At 29.3% G+C, this 15,255-nt stretch overlaps 1 protein-coding gene and 2 long non-coding RNA genes across 4 annotated transcripts in view; 2 read left to right on the forward strand and 1 right to left on the reverse strand.

The window, feature by feature from the left end:
* The window catches only part of LOC111626557 (semaphorin-2A-like), a 257,482-nt gene that overhangs the window by 86,848 nt on the left and 155,379 nt on the right, over window positions 1-15,255 (forward strand). The window lies entirely within an intron of this gene.
* LOC111626559 lies at window positions 3,592-7,690 on the reverse strand. Its single transcript, XR_002756896.1, has 2 exons — window positions 6,975-7,690; window positions 3,592-3,672 (listed from the first exon to the last, which is right to left on the reverse strand). It is a non-coding gene; the product is annotated as an uncharacterized LOC111626559 (long non-coding RNA).
* LOC111626558 lies at window positions 7,816-10,255 on the forward strand. The gene is made up of 3 exons (XR_002756895.1): window positions 7,816-7,943; window positions 8,042-8,224; window positions 10,201-10,255. It is a non-coding gene; the product is annotated as an uncharacterized LOC111626558 (long non-coding RNA).

Genomic DNA, 15,255 nt, shown 5'->3' on the forward strand with positions numbered 1-15,255 from the left:
TGAAAAGGGATTTAAAATGTAATTAATGTGTTTCGTATCGTAAATATTTCTATGGTAGTATAAGAACAACAATGACATCTTAATGGTGGTGGTTTGTAGCTACTTCATCCGGATGTTCTTTCTTAGACATTGACAGACGAGATGGATGAAAGCTACTGATGTAAAAGCCAAGTTACTCAGTTCTGTTCTGATGTTCCCCTGTCAACATGATATTTGTCACCAAGCTTTATCTTTCTTCTGGTCTTAGTACCAAACTGTCTGTTAGCACATCGTCCTTATGCTTTTCAACTTCATTGATTTTTCTCTAGCATCCAACTATCCAAAATTGACTTTATATAGTCGTTTAGTTGGATGACTTTAATTAAATATAAATTATATTTATATTTTATAAAATTATGAGCTATATTAAGATGAAATTTTATCCATTAAAAAGTTATCTAAATATAAAATTCGGTTGGAATCTAGAGATTTGGATGTTTACCATAATTTCATCGTGTGTACTAAATTTGGTTTTAATGTCTCGACGGATGATTAAGGGGTGAGTTTCGATACGACGTGTTTGATTTAAATTATAATTATAAACATTAAAAATAAACAGAATCGTGGTTTAAATATATTATATAAACTTCTAAAAATAATATTATTAAGTTGAAATGAAGGAGAGAAACTTTTTAAATTTGGAATTTTAACTTTAAAAGTAAATATAATCTAATATAAAAGCTTGAATATTTATTTATTTATTATAAAAGTCACTTTAACTTTAAAAATTACCTTCGTAAAGTAGTTAAGTGATAAATAAATAACATCTTTCTATATACTAAAATGCGTTTTTTTAAGAGATTTAAATTAACTTTAATGGAGTTTATAATATCAAAAAGTTATATTATTAAAAATTTAAAATATTGATATTATTTACAGAATAAAAACTACTTAAAATTTTTTACGGCATTAACTATGTAAAATTTTGTTTATATTCTTATTTAAGTATAAGTTTTATAGGTACAATTTTGTAGTTTCACTTTGCTTACGGCCATTTTCATACCACTTTAACACGTTCCTTCGGGCGTCGGCATGTTATTTTTTTTTTCTTTTTCTTTTTTTTGGGGGTTATTTCTAAGAATTCTCATCTTTCTGGCTTGTCAGTTTCTAAAAATTTCCAGCTTTCTCGAGACCTTAACTCGTGTTTTGACGACGATCGCTTACTATTCTTAGTAACATTTTACACTTAGAGAAAAGCGATCGCATTCCGTGCTCAATGGTTAATGTGCCTTATCTTCAAGCTTTTACTAAGATATTTCTTTAAAAGAAAGTAAAATTCTTTCGAATTAATTTGCTTTGAAATCGTTCCAACAAACTCTAAACTCGTGTTGAGCATTTACGTTAGGCATTCACGAATGTTGTTGGGTTATACTGGAGATACCGAAAGGATTTTAAGGGGTGGAGAAAAAGGAAAAAAAAACAGCAACAAAGTAGAAATTTAATGGAATTTTCTTTGTCCGGTGCTGCCAGTAAGTCTATCAACAGTGACGTGCAGTGACGTGTGACGTGTTGGGAGAAGGGAGCAACCAACCGGAAGTCTCGGCAACTGTGTAAACACGACTGTGACTGCAGGAGGTGTTTCCCTTAGAGAAACAAAAGCACTTATTGATTATAAGAGAAAGGCAGGCACAGAATGATAGTGTAGATAAGGCGTTGGGAAGCATGCAGTGCACTGTCCTCTTGACAGCCAGAGCTCTATTGGACACGTCTATGATGTAGGAAAATTGCACGGCCAAGAAGTGAGTCTGGCGTGTCGTGCCGCATTAAATGGAAAGATGGATCGAACGGGTGTGGGCAACTTAGTAAGAAGCTAAAGACTCCACTTCTTTCTTTAGTTAGTTGTTCTTCTTTGATTTATTGTTTTCTCTCCTCAAACATCATTTACATTTATGTACCACTTTCTACAGGAATTTTATTAGATAAGAGTTCAAAATTAATTAATAGAATGATAATATATCCCGTGTTTCATAATTTTTATTCGAATTAATTCCTACATGACAGATTTTTCTACTAAAAATAGAAAAATTGCATCATTTAGTGTTACATTTTTATCTAATTTACTACTTCAAGAATTACTATCTTTCTAGTTTAGAGGACGTGAGATAGAAAAGAGAAAGTCCAGAAGATCTGTTATTATCTTTAATTCTTTTCTAATCCTATATAATATGAGTCGGTTTGCTAATAAAGAAGACCCAAAAGAATTTGATTGATCTTGATGATAATGGCTAACTTTTCCAGACCAACTTCCATGCGACGTTGTCGTAATCTGATTATATCCTTCGCTAGTTCCATTATACAGATCATCGTAATAACCTTTACTGATTAGTAAGAGGCTCCTCCCTTTGTGGATGGTGTGTATAATCAACAAATGTTCGAATGCATCATAGTTATAGATGCTGAGTCAGGAATTTCTTCTCCGCTTCTTTAATCGCTTCGTTTCTTTAGCCCACTGCTTGCGCTATCTTGACAGTTGACGGAGAACCCTCATTTTCTTTACTTGAAGATAAAACCCATGTGTAACAACATACTGATCTTCAGTCGTAAAATTCAGCAAATTTGTTGGTTCTCCTCTATCTATTGGCTCTGTGAAGCATAGTTTAAAACCCATGTCACTATCAACATTCTCCAGATTTTCTCTAAAATACTTTGCATTTAAAAAAACTTTTATTTACTATTAGTTTGACTTGTGATTTAAGCTGTGAAATATATTTCATCATGTTGTTTTACAACATAAGACTACTTTACATATACGTTTTCTATATGAAACGATGGATATTTTTGTCTTCTAATAGAACTAACTCTTTTAAACCAACCTGTATAGAACTTAACGATGTAAAATAAAATCGAATTTTCTCTCTCTCTCTTACTCTTACCAGACAATTGTCTCCAGACAAGTATACATAAGATAAGTGTCAGACAATAAATAATGAGAGGTACGGGTGGTCCAAGATAACACGATGTACTAGAAATAACGTTAGTTCCTGTACAAACCAAATCCCTGTTATTTGTCAGCTGGGATGAAGACAAATCAAGTTCGGTTCTTTCCAGAAACGAGGAAAGATGTTACAATCGTTTCTCATTTTACTAAACAATCAACAGAACCGATCCCTTTATTAACGTTAATGAATATTATCTTTTAATTTCCATCAGTTGAAACGTGTGATGTGTGATCCATGCACAATTTGTAGACATAGATTTCGAGATTTTAATGATGTAAACCCACAGGCTGATATTTTTTTGAAGTTATTTAAGTGGTAATCCATGCTTTAATGTCTTATAGATACTGTATATTTATTCAATATTTTGTCACTCATCTGTGATTTACCGTAATGGTTTGACATTAAGTGAATTGCATCAAATTAGCTTTGTTTAAACATCTATACGTGTTTAGAATTAAAATTGAATCGATTAAGTTAAATTTTATTCATGTCTCTTCTTCCTTCATCTTTCGAATAACATGTTTGTTAATTTTTTTAAAACAATTTTTATTTTAGAAAATCAAATACAGTAACTTAAGAATTTGTTTGCCTCTTTATCTTATTTATTTTTTTTTTTATTTAGATACATCGATAAAATTAGAGTTGTTTAAGAGGTAGAATATATATCAAAGATAATCTGTTTTATTAGAATAATCTGCAAAGAAAGAGAAGGAAAAAATTAGAATTTTAATGTTTATTGAAACAAATCGGATTTTGTTAGATATTAGCGTATCATATAACGAACTTCTTTGAAGAAAAATTGAATTTAGTGATTAGATGAAGCGATAAAATACGATAAATTGCCATCAGATCGTATAACAGGAATGATACTTTTTTTTTTATTTTCGTGTTATTTATCGAAGGATTCTTAATTGATTTTTTTAAAATTTAAGTTAATTCGAAGAGTCTCGAAAATAGAATCAGAGTGCCTTCTTTTGCATCCATAAAATTGTCATTTGAACGAATATAAATTCTAAAAAAAAAAAAAAGGAGAAAAAACACATTCCCGAACAAATAATACTTAATACGTGAACGAAAGAGAATTGTACAATAGGCTTCTCAGGAGGAATCATTCAGATAATTTCGCAACAAAATAAATTACAATTTAGTTACGAAGATAGGTGTCTGTCTCTAGAGATAAACTTCTTTTTCGTTCCTCTTTCCTGCAAGAAAATAAAGTATGTAGCTGCATAGACGAGACACGATTGTTAATATTTCTCGAACGATAGAAGATAACACCACAGCAGGTTCAATAAAATCTGACAAGCAACTAGAGAATACGTGTTAATGCAACATCGCTTCATCTACCTGGGAGGTATCAATAACTGTGACTCCTTCGCGGCGGGTACCTGTCTTAAATTCTACACCAATTCTCGAGATAAAGTCATTTCAAAAGAAGACAGTTTGATATATTTTTAACCTAAATCTGAGTTTTCTTAGAGAGTCGTTAATTACGATAGGATACGAGAGAGTTCTCCTCGACATCTGCTTTTTTTTTTTTTTTTTTATCTGATGGTAGGGTGAAATTTTGCTATCTTCTTCCCCTCGTAACAACGTGCTGCGGGTCTGTTAATTACTCGATTGATGCGGATCAACGTTCCAAACGATTAGCTCGGTTTCATTAAGCTACAACCTTATGCCCAATTCGAAATGATTGTTATTAAACGTTCTATCGATAAATATGTAGCAGTAGGTTGATGTGATTGCTGGTTGTCAGCCGTCTAATTTATTAGTCCGTCATCACCGATATGGAAATTTAATTACTGTCATAATCTTGGATTCACCTCGATGTCCTCTGTAAGCTGTCATTTTGCACCTAACCGATTGGAAATATTCTCGTCTAGTGCTCTGCGGAAATTGTCTGTCACTAGTAGACAAATTGTGAATGTTATTTATGACCTAGTATCGATTAACTTGTTCGATGATGCCGTTTCTGATCTGGATTTACGCATTAAATACCCATCTGATCGTAAAATAACTTTCTGAAACGCTTTATTCACTGGAATAAATCCTTTAAAAATAGTCATAAATGTTGTTATTCCTCATAATCTTTGGATTATTTAAATTGTATTCAATGGGTGACGAAGAAAAAAAAAAGTGAATCTGTGTCTATCCACAAGATTTCTGGAATGCTTTTTTTTTAAAAATTTTCTGCCGTATCACATGTAATTGCATCCATAAAACTTTAAGACAGGATTGCAAAAATGTCATCACAGTTGCAATTCTTGTATAACTTATGATTTTATCCACTATAATCTCTCAAGGACTGAAACGATATCTCGACCCTTATGCCACTAAACTATATCTCGATTTTTATTTGGACTAAGGTTTGTATTCTGTGTTTCAAGCCAATAAGAGAAAAACGGATGTCGCTAAGAGAAAGACGATGGGATAAGGAAAGTCTCAGAAGAATTAGATGATGTGAGAGAATGAGGGAAAACAACAGGAAGAATGAATGCAATTCCTTCGAAGAATTCCATATCGAATTACGTCCTTTTTTTTGAAGATAACCACTACATTATTATCGGCAGCTTCTACTAATGAAAAGAACATCACCAAAACTAAGTCATCAGAATTACATCAGAATTTTCACACATAAATATAGATAACTGCACAGATTTCTACTCTTATATAGGATATATAAAACTACCTAACTATTCTTTTAATTTTTTTTTTCACGATATCAACAGCCTGGTAGAATTTCCTGTTTGTTTTCTTTCTGTTTAAAAAGATCCTTCACTGGCAACCAGCGTTTAGAGGAAAAGGTCTGTAATTTTAGAAGTTCAGGACTCCGCCTTACAATTTTGGGGAGGGATGCTTAGTTTTTATCCTATCCTACATAATTACATCTATACGAGGACAGAAGACGTCATTACGTGACCCAAGTTATCTTCATGTGGGGTCTAAGGGGATTCCACTAATTACATAGAACCGCATTTGATTGTTTTCTCTTCACACAATTTCTCAACATCCGGATAGTTTATCATCTAATATTTAATCAAATAATACTTTTTAAATTGATTTTTTTCAAGTTTGACAAAGATACACGTTGCTTTAATAAGAAATGATCATATTTTGAAACGAATAAAGTCGAGGAAGATTTATACATTTCTAGGTAATATAGAGAAATAGTTAGAATTTCTCTGTTTGCAGAAAATTGTCTGGTTAATCACAGGAATCTCCAAAGAGACAAGTGATATGAAACAGATCTTTAAGCAAATATTTACATCGGTCATCATCATTAAGGAATAATGCAACTTGTTCTAGGTTTTAATTTTATTTACACTCTATACTTTAATGAAAAATATATCCCATAGGATAAAAGAGAAAATTGAAATAATAATTATTGAAAATCATATCAAAATGTCTACGTATCGAACGTGAGGAATTCTAAATCCACAAATAGCACATAAAAGAATTGAATTTTAAAATGTCAACTTTCAGAACACGTTCTATTAGCAAATACGCTTCAGAAAGCTAGAATACTCTTTGTTTGTTTAAAATTCTGTTTATATTTCTAATTGATAAACAAGTAAACGTTTACAGATTTATATTGGAAGAGAAGAAAGGAACACTCCCTATGTAGACTTTATAAATGATGAGGATCTTGCAATATAATCAGTACCTGGACTTTAAGAAGATTAATAGAACACGAGAAGCGTTCTATAATTTAATACCATTCTGTATATCTGTATTCGCAGGGGGAAGCCGGCAACTCTCTATAAAAGGATTAAGGTCTCCCATCCATGATGTGCTTGATTTATTCCACGGGGGAGAGAATCTATGCGTCACTAGAGGCGAACAAAAATCTAGTCTGGATACAACTATAATATATATTTTTGTAAAGTTTCATTTTTTAAACCTTTATATTGACATAAAGTCGAGAATTTACGCCAGTTAATGCACGTAAATTGGTGTTATTTTAGAAGATTTTTTTTTTCTTTGACGAAAACTTACGTTTCATTTTATTGGATAGTGTGAAGTGGTCAATTACAATTCCAAGATGTCGGGACGACACAGTTGATGACGTCGAGTTTTTTCTCGTTATCGATTTTCTCGTGGATTGTTGATGTTTGCTACTCACGCCATTCGACGCTTTTCTCCCTTTTCTGTCTTCTTCGTCGTCTCCGAGTCGTCTGTCGTCCAAAACTTGTATAGAGAAGATACTCGCTTAGATCTTTCTTATCTTAAAATTAATCTTTCTGTAAACAATTTATCTTATCCTTCCACATCCCATCGAGAGAAAGAGATTGGATTCTCTTCTCGGCAAGTTATTGTGTTATCGGAATGAACTTCCTTGATTGAATGTCGACTTCGGTATTTTTTCTTATCCTAGATTGTTGTCAAACACAATCTACTGGATTTTTCTGTTTTAAAACCGTGTCCAGCTTCCTTTATCTTTTGAAAAACAACGAAACGTGTCGACATTCGACGGATTTAGATATTTTTTGATGATTATTCCGAAATTTTTTTCTTTTTTAAGTTAAATTAGCCATTACTATTTACAAAACGACGCTCCTAATTAACTAGAAAAATCTATATTATAATGGCACAAAGATGGCGTAGGGTTGCTCGCTATTATTGTTGTTCCTGGAGCAAGTGTAGAGGAGTCGAAGAAGAGAATTTGTGTCATTAGGGAACTTCGTTCCTCTTATCTTACCCGCACCCTCATAATTGTCCTTGTTAGCGCTTCGTACGTTTACCAGTGACACGTTACAATAACAGGTATTTCCATTGTTTTCACTCTCTATTGTTAATCTCATTGTTCGCTTACTGTTCTTATCTATGTGTTGGAGGTGCGGAAATTACTGCTGGGATTTCCTCTGTCCGGCCCGCTAGCTAAACGTCACTCTCTATAGGGACTTTATGAACGCAATTCTATGTTCCTGACATCGAACGCAATTATCAAGCAGTAATGAGTTAAATGTTCGTGTTTACTAGAAAATCGATGTAACGACCTATGCCACTTTTTATATATAATCAATAATATAACTCTTTTTTACGTCTTTTTTTAATGCTCCCAGGTAAACAAGTGTCATTTCAATTGAAAGCTGAGGAATTTTGTTGGAGAAAACTCTAAACAATTAAGTCTAACTTTGTTGTAAAACTCTAAATTTCTAACTTTTAGAGACATCTCCAAAGTCTCTTTTTTGTTTAAAATATTGATATTTAATTATATAAATTAATCTGTCTTTTTGTATATTAAAGTAAGAATATTATTTAAATTATTTATAAATTGAAAAATAAGATATTTATACTTCAAAAAGTATTAATACTAGTCTCATTATTTTGTTTAAAAAAAAGGAAGGATTTAACTTTTATTTACGAAAAGAAGTTGCATTAAATCAATTACATTGTAAATTATTATCGATAATTGGTTTAGCAATTATTTTAACACGTCTTATCGATTTTTTTGGGGGGTGTCTTTAAAAATAACAATAATAAACGCTGAATTAATATTTTTAAAAATTAAATTTTAATTAATTAATTATTATATTTAAATTTTAACTTAAAAAAACTGTTAAATTTATTATTATTATTATTATTATTATTATGTAAAAATACACTGAGAGATATTATACTTGTATTTTTTTTTTATTTATCCAATAAAATTAATATTAAATCACGAAAAAGTGTAACATAAAAGTCAATTTTTTTTCAAAGATTGTAAATAATACTGTGTGATACGTTTTCTTAAAGAAATATTTTTATTAAATTTAAATAAATCGTCTAAAATATCTCCTACTTTATTTATTTTTTATCCTTGTTGCTTGCTTATTTTGTTTTAATGGGAACGTCTTTTTTTGTATTGTATTGTATTGTTTTTCACGTGAGATGTTCTTAAATCATGTCACACTTTACCTTTGTATTATAAATAATATATAAATAAATAGAATAAAATTGCAAAATAATTAATTATACAGACCTATACGTTTCCACATTGGCCCGTCTGTATGTCTGTCCTCCTGCGTTAATCTCGAGTTAGATAGATGAAAATCGAGACCAGATATGGAAAACTGAAGTCCCAAACTTCCGATCTACACCGGAAGTCACGTGATTTTTTTTTTAAAATTAAAAGTCGATGAAAAATTGAATAATAATAATTGCTCGTTTTGAACTTATATTTATGTTAAAAAATATAAATGTTAAATGAAATTCTTTACATTAACATGGGGAAAAAAATTCGGAAATATAATTATGCACATCACATAATTCAAATTTAAATTATTTGAAGAAAATATAACTGCATTAAATAGGGAAATAAATAGTCAATTCAGAAACACGAAATTTCTTTATTAAAAAAAAATAATAATAAAGAAGAAAAATTATATATATATATTTTTAGCAACTAATTTCGATCTTAATTTTAAATAACTGGAATGGTGTGATGAGAATTTTTAATACATTTTCCATTAATTCGAATATACTTTTAGTAGATTATTTAGAATTTAATATGGAAAATATAATTTTTATTAAGTTAACTTATTATAGAAGTTTACCATAATAAGTTGGATGAATTTAGAAAGTTCATTTTACTGAATTTTTAATTACATTAGAATATATAGACTTCAACTTAACAATAATTTACGAAATAAATCTCATCGGGATCTTGGCTATTTGAACATTTAAATTCGTGACTACACGTTATTTAATTATTAATTAAATGTTCCCATAAGTTCACCTACTAATTGAACAAATTTGGCTTTAAACGACTTTCAACTCTTTAAACGTAACGTTTTTTTTTTCTATCCTTAAATTTTCTATTCGCCAATTAAATATATCATAAAATAATTAAAAATAAATAAATAATTAGTTAATTATTACTGTGTTTTTACTATTTGAAACGTGATGAGTTTTCCTCTATAATTTTAAAAGAATATTTTATTGAATTAAATAGTAAATATTAATCCTTTTAGAAGAAGGTATTTTAAAAATTAAACAATAATAATAATAATAATAATAATAATAATAAAAGCCTTTAAAATAATAAAAAAAAACATACTTTAATTATTATTATTTTTTTTATTCTACAAATTTAATTAAAAGCGTAAAAAGCAATGGGTTGTGTATATGATGATTCTTTAATTTTAGATGTCTATAGTGAAATATATAGAAAAATAATATAAAATTCTTCATGTTCAAAATTTATATATCCATTTAACTTCATGAAATTTTCATTTAGAGTAATTATTTAATTACAACTAAGACAAAGAATGGTGCTGTGTTTGTTTTGAATTATTAAAGAAGTTAATTTATCAAGAAAAAAAAAAGATTATTAAAGAAAATGAAGGGGAGAAAAAAACAACGTTTCCACCTTATGTAACTAAATAATTAATGTCGAATTTTGCAGACTTTAATTAAAACAGTTGATTGTTTTTGATGGTTCTCCTCTATCATTACAAGATACACAATAGAAGACTATTACTTTTCTTCAGAAAAGGTCCGTGTGAATCGAGGTTTTTTTTTCGAATTTTCTCTGTATTTATATGGATAAAACCTATGATTATATCGTAGAAATGTATAAGTTCTTTTAAATTACATATAGTAATTAAGATAATTATAAATTAAGTTATAGAAAAATCAACTCGATTGAAATGAAACTCTATCCAACCTTATTATAAAGATGCTGTCTTTATTATACTTTTACTTCTTCAATGTTGGACTTAAAAAAAGATTAAATTATTCTAATTTTTTTAAAATTTAAGTTAATTCGAAGAGTCTCGAAAATAGAATCAGAGTGCCTTCTTTTGCATCCATAAAATTGTCATTTGAACGAATATAAATTCTAAAAAAAAAAAAAAGGAGAAAAAACACATTCCCGAACAAATAATACTTAATACGTGAACGAAAGAGAATTATACAATAGGTTTCTCAGGAGGAATCATTCAGATAATTTCGCAACAAAATAAATTACAATTTAGTTACGAAGATAGGTGTCTGTCTCTAGAGATAAACTTCTTTTTCGTTCCTCTTTCCTGCAAGAAAATAAAGTATGTAGCTGCATAGACGAGACACGATTGTTAATATTTCTCGAACGATAGAAGATAACACCACAGCAGGTTCAATAAAATCTGACAAGCAACTAGAGAATACGTGTTAATGCAACATCGCTTCATCTACCTGGGAGGTATCAATAACTGTGACTCCTTCGCGGCGGGTACCTGTCTTAAATTCTACACCAATTCTCGAGATAAAGTCATTTCAAAAGAANTTTTTTAAATATTTTTTTCATCTATCAATTTTTATAGTAGTCTATTGGATGTTGCGTGATCGGTCTACATTCATTGGCACGAATCTCGTAAGGAAATGAACGTGTTCTATTCGTTATACTCGAAAAACTATCGATTTTCTATGATTTTCTTAGGGAATTTTAATACCAAAAGCTACTTATTTTATTTATTATACTTTTATAGTTCTTAAAGATGAGATATACGAGAAAACCTTTCTAGCTTCTATCTCTATAATTAAATGGAATTTTGTTTTGTACAAGTGTAACATTAGTAAATATTTTGGCTACTTTCACTAAATTTTTGATTACTTTGAATGTTATTTTCTTATATAATTTATTTAGTCTAATACTTTAAAACTTTTTCATGAAATTTATAAATGTATTCATATTACAACAGACGTGTCTTTAATACATTACATTTATATATAAATTATTTATAAAGATTCATCCTAAATATTTTCTTATTGGGTTGTAATTTTGAAAAGATTGTAGACCTATACATTACCACTGTCGTCCGTCTGTCTGTCTTTCCTTAATCTCGAGAACGGTATTAGATAAATGAAACTCGAGACCAGATATTGAAACCTTAGGGGCAGGTGAACCCGTTTAATTTCATATAAATTTCTTATTCACGTTATTTCAATTAAAAAACAACCCCCCTTCTCGAATAGATGACCTGCACGATTCACTTGCTAATAGGGAAAGTATGATTTACAGGGGCAATACACTAATATGAGGTGGAGAGCATATATTTTAAATTAAATAAATTTTAAAAAATATGATTAAAAATTGCGCCCGGCATTGTACCGAAATAATTTCTCGTTTATACAATATGGTAAATGCTAAAATGAAGATAAATTTATAATATAAGTTATACATAAAGATTAATAAATAATAAATTATCTAAACAGTTTATAATGCGATTTTATATTAATAAACTATGTTAAAAGTTTAATTCTAATTTATAAATCTGTAATCATTCACAGAAAGGTACCGAGATTCAGACATAATAATGTGTCTAGTGTCAGAATCCAGACTTTCACAACATGCCAGATCGTTAATCATGTAATTTGTTATCGGAAGGCGTGGGTTCGGATCTCATTTCGGACAAACATAATTTTCTCTGTATTCCTCGTTATATTTTTTGGGTGGATACGCGATTTGTACAGTACATTAAGAGATGTTTGCTCATTAACAATATTCCCACTTAGTATTCATACATGAATATATTACGTGCGATGTATATTTTAAATAATTATAAATTTTTCAAACTTATACGAGGTTTAAAATATAGAAATCTTTGTATAATAATAATAATAAATTTCTTTTTTTTAATTTATAATATGGTTATATAAATATAAGATTTTTAAATATGTGTTTAATCATGATTGTATTGCAGAAAATTAGATCATTTGCTATAACTTTTTTATTAAATATTTCTAGAAAGTGTATTATTAAAATATTGGTCGATTTTAATAAAGAATTTCCTATTGTTATTGTGTTTAATATTCAAGTATTACTTTTATTATTACGAGAGATTTATCTCTTGTTTTCTCATAAAAAAAATTAAAGAAGAATACATTAAATTTGGGAATATTAAAAGAAAATTTTCAGTTCGTTTCGTAAAATTAATATATAACTATTATGCATTATTCAAATAAGTAATAATAAATAAATAAATAATAAATTTAAGTGATATCTTCCATGAAAAATAATGATAATAAACACGAAGGATATTTTCCTACATTAAATTGCAAAGATTTTCTTTATTTTACGTTTAAATATTAACTTTTATAACACAGATTAAGCTATAAAGATGTGAAGAAATTATCTGAAAATTAAATGTAATTAATTTAGAGCATCATATTGAATTCTTCACGCTCGACTCCCCCTTTCACTATTAGATTTATGTGTAAGTTTATCAGAGTTAAATCTATAATCGTAATTTCTGCCTCTATATGCTAATTATAGATCAACATAGACTTCTCTATAGGAATAACAATAGTATTGTTAATTAATATTGAATCCTGCCATTTATCCTGAGATGATAACGTAGTATAGGAGAAGGGTTGTTTGATTTTACTCACGCTAAGAACAGATTTAGAGAACGATGAAGAAGAAATATCGGTGGTTAGTTTGAAGTATTAGTTACTTTAAGGGAGAAAATCGAAGAAACAACATACCATATCTTTGTTGAGTTGTTTCTTCACTATTCGTGACGAGGGAATAGAATATGTTTATGTAATAGAGGATTATTATTATTATTCATCAGTAGAGAAAGGTGACAAAAGAAGACGTCACTCCCCAAACTTATTAAGGTGTTAACAGAATATGAGAATATATTAAGATGTACAGAATAACGTTCATGTTTCCGCTCGACCATACGTACGATTTCTAGATTATAGCAGTTGTTGGGTCGAGTGTTTGATACGCTATCACATATATTTTCTGTTGCAGCATGACGTGACGTTAGTATATTTGTCGCGCTCGCACGAGCATGAAAAATGTCGCGAATCGACTTAAGCAATTTGCCCCATACAAACTCCCCATTTGCAGAAAGTAGCCATCACGTATTGGGGCCTATTTATTCGCTCGAAGAACTGGAAATTCTAGCGAATAATAACAAATTTAGCAATATTAGTTGAGTGAAGTTAAAATATATAAACTTTTAATAGAAGTAAACGAGTGTGAAGAAATCAATCAGACAGATGAATTAAAAAAAATAAAGTCTCATTAAGTTTTAGTCTAACAGTAGAAACGTGTGGATTGATTCAGATTTTTAGTCGTTGCCAGGGAAAGTTCTCAATTGAATCTCTCTAAGGAAGAGAAGAGAAAATTAGCTCGACAGACACAGAGCAGACTTTGCTGCATATCCAGTCTAAACATTGTTAAGCAAGTCGGTGGTAGTGCTGTCTCCCAGCGGTAATCTTCAAATATTGAAAACATCGGAGATGAAAAATTTAATACGACCTCGTCACAGACGAGGAGTTGAGTTTCTCTACTCTTGTTGAAGGCCGTTGGGAAGAAGTATTTCTTGTCACTAGCACGAAACTTGCACTTCGTTTCAGATTCTAATATATAGGAAATAGTCTCCTACAGGGAACACAACTCTGCATCCCCGGCCTATTAAATTTATAGAAAGTCTGAAAAACTTTCACTCGTTCATTTTTATAAGAATTTTATAATCCTTGCGGCTCCAACTTCCTTACACCTGTGGAATTTCTTTTTTCTTCTTTTTTATATTATATACAACGGATATAGCCAGAAAAGGAACATTTTTATGTAAGCCACACGAGAAAAATAGTTGTAAACATTAACAAATAGCTATTTTCTGTTGATTCTGCTATTCCTGTAATCCCACAAGATGCAAAGACAGTTGATTTCGTTTGTATTTTTTTCCATTACTTCTATACAAATTCTTTCTTGAAAAACACACACCAAAAAAAAAAATTGTGTTTGCTGAATCTTATAAAGTGTTTTTATTATAATAATTATAAATTTAATTGCCAATATATATATAGGCTTATGCATATATATATATATATATTTCTCTTTTCTTAGGTTTTATTAGAGTAAACAGTTTTGTTATATCTTTATTACTTTGCCTAGAAATGTCGTTTAAAAGAAAATTATGATAATAAAGAATTAGAATGAGCTATAAGACGAATAAATCTTTGATATAAAACTTTTATAGATCTTTCTCTAGGGGTAACACAGAAGAAAATTATATTTTATAGAGAAGAAAAAAAATCCGAAATACCCAATTTATGTAGCTATATAAAGATTTCAATGTATTTTGTATATTAAAAAAGACAAGGAAAAAAAAAGTGTCTTTTCTGAGGTCAAATTCTTGAAAACTCTCAAAATAATATTTAAAATAATAATAATATTTCTTGACAGTTAAACATGATATAAAATAAGTTTAGGGATTAATAAAACAAATTTTATATTGTATAAACTATTAATTATAATTTTTAAAAATAAATAATAATAAAAAAAACTCTATTT

This window comes from Centruroides sculpturatus, unplaced genomic scaffold, assembly GCF_000671375.1.
Source record: "Centruroides sculpturatus isolate CEXI.00-Female unplaced genomic scaffold, Cexi_2.0 scaffold413, whole genome shotgun sequence".
NCBI classification, from domain to species: Eukaryota; Metazoa; Arthropoda; class Arachnida; order Scorpiones; family Buthidae; genus Centruroides; species Centruroides sculpturatus.